General features: G+C 56.7%; 1 pseudogene; it reads left to right on the top strand.

Annotated features, from left to right (window-relative positions):
- The first annotated feature begins 386 nt into the window (after nucleotides 1-386).
- LOC136475249 (zinc finger protein ZAT5-like) lies at nucleotides 387-2,213 on the top strand (annotated as a pseudogene).
- Nucleotides 2,214-2,437: the final 224 nt, after the last annotated feature.

Raw genomic sequence — 2,437 nt, 5'->3', positions numbered from 1 at the left:
ATGCATGTTTTACACATTTAGGCAGGAGGCAGGGGATGAACTAGGAGACGCATGGCCATTAAACTGTCCACAAGTTATACTAGGCAGCCAGGTTTAACACACCTCTAGTTTTCTCAATCACACTTAATTGGTAGCGTACGTGCGTCTTCCTTGGCCACCAATTCACTATTACTATTGCTGAATGCCCCCCCCCCCCCCCCCCCCCCCTCTCTCTCTCTCTCTAACAATAGTGCTAGTAGTAATTAACCACCAAATAAACCTCGCTTAGTCTCTCTCTCTCTCTTCAACAAGGAAGAGGCTATAAGAGACAGAGAAAGAGAGTTGGCAAGGCAAGCCATCCAGGAGAGACAGGCAGAGAGAGAGAATCGAAAGCCGGCCAGAGTACTCTCTCTCTCTCTCTCTCTCTCTCTCTCTCTCTCTCTAGTTTTCTCTCTCTAGCAGCCTAGCTAGCAGCTTGCTTGATGGTGGTGTATTTGTATTAATAAACCAAAGGAAACTTCCATCCTTTCCATTGATTGCATCTGCAGCTACTAGCAGTGTTGTTGTACTAGTGGTATGTACAGTGGATCTCATTCCCTTTCTCCATTTCCAATCCCATGCAAAATCAAAACGCCCTCCCTTCTCCTCTTCCCTTTCCAATAAAACGGCAGGCTCTCCTCCTCTTCCTAGTCCTCAGTGTCCTACTCTCCAACTCCTAGAGGCAGGAGCCTTTCGTGCTTCCCCACCCCACCTCTCTACCTTTCTTGCTTCCCCGGCATGCAAACATCGTCGGAGCTGGTGGCCCAAAGGAAGAAGACCACCGCCAACACCAACACCAAGACGGCGGCGATCACCCTTCTCATGACGACGACGACGCCGCCGACCTCGTCCTCCACGGACGACCACTCCACCGCCGACCTGGTGGTGCAGGTGGACGACAACCACGGCCGCCAGCCCCTCGCCGCCGCCGTCAAGCGCAAGCAGCGCACCAAGAGGCCGCGCCACCACCAGCCCGCCGCGGCCTCCTCCTCCGCCTCCGCGTCCGTGTCATCGTCCGAGAGCACCACCACCGAGGAGGAGGACATGGCGCACTGCCTCATCCTCCTCGCCCAGGGCGCCGCGGGCGCCTCCGTCGTCGACTCCAAGCCATCGCCGTCGTCATCGCCGGCGGTGCTGCCGTCGTCCACGCCCACGGCGCCACGCCAGAACCAGGCGCCGCCCCCGCCCGCGCCGCCGAGGGCCGAGAGGTACTCCAGCCGCAAGTACACGGAGGCGGCCGTCACGCCGGACGGCGTCAGGGCCGGCTTCTACGTCTACGAGTGCAAGACCTGCAACAAGTGCTACCCCACCTTCCAGGCGCTCGGCGGCCACCGCGCCAGCCACAAGAAGCCGCGCCTCGCCGCCACCGCCGATGGCGACATCGCCGCCGCGGTCAACGTCGACGGCACCACCACCACCACAGCAACGAAGGCGCCACCACCGATGGCTATGGCGACGACGACGACGACCGTGTGTCCGTCCCCACCTCCCCTAGCTGTTCAGCGTCAGCCTCAGCCGCGTCCTCTCCAGACGGCGGCGATCGACATCGCCAAAGCCACAGCCGACGCCTTCCCGGACGTCACCGTCACCACCGCGCTCAGCCTCAGCAGCGTCGCCGCTGCTGCCGCGAGCGGCAAGCTGAGGGTGCACGAGTGCTCCATATGCGGCGCCGAGTTCGCGTCGGGGCAGGCGCTGGGCGGCCACATGCGGCGCCACCGCCCGCTCAACGCACCAGACCGCGCGGTCACCACGGCGACCGTCGCCCCGGACACCACCAGTAACATCAAGAAGGAAGGCAGCGCCAGCGCGGGCATCAACCTGGAGCTGGACCTCAACCTGCCGGCGCCGTCCGACGAGGAAGCCGCCGTTGTGTCGCTTCTTCCGCCACCGCCGCCACAGGCGGCCGTCATGCTCGGTCTCGGCCAGTTCAACGACGGCAAGAAGGCTGGGCTCATGCTGACAGCCTAGCACTGGTGGATTGCCATTATTGACGACATGAGCTCCGCCGCCGGCCCTGCATCTGCATGCCTGGCCTAGCTAGCAGCCAGCCAGAGCCAGCCTCATGAATTCTTTTTCTTATTAACAAACACTGATTGATCTCTTTCTGTTTCTTTCTCTTTAATTTCTTCTTCTCCTCCTTGGGGATCATAAGTCTACCATGCATCCTCAATTATACTTACAAATTTATATTCTTATATATTGGGATATATATAAATATGTATATCAATGAAGCTGTAACATATATACAAAATTGATTCTTTCAATTCTTTGGTGTAACAAAAACCACCATATATATATATATATATATGTACTGTATGTATGTATGTAGCAACTAACATTTACATATATATACATATATATTGAGATTATTGTTCCATTTGCTTTGAAAGAAAAAAGTTTGGCAGCCACTTGCATTGGA

Source organism: Miscanthus floridulus, chromosome 8 (genome assembly GCF_019320115.1).
Source record: "Miscanthus floridulus cultivar M001 chromosome 8, ASM1932011v1, whole genome shotgun sequence".
NCBI lineage: Eukaryota > Viridiplantae > Streptophyta > Magnoliopsida > Poales > Poaceae > Miscanthus > Miscanthus floridulus.
The sequence above is the reverse complement of the archived record's forward strand: the minus strand, read 5'-3'. Positions and strand labels throughout refer to the sequence as shown.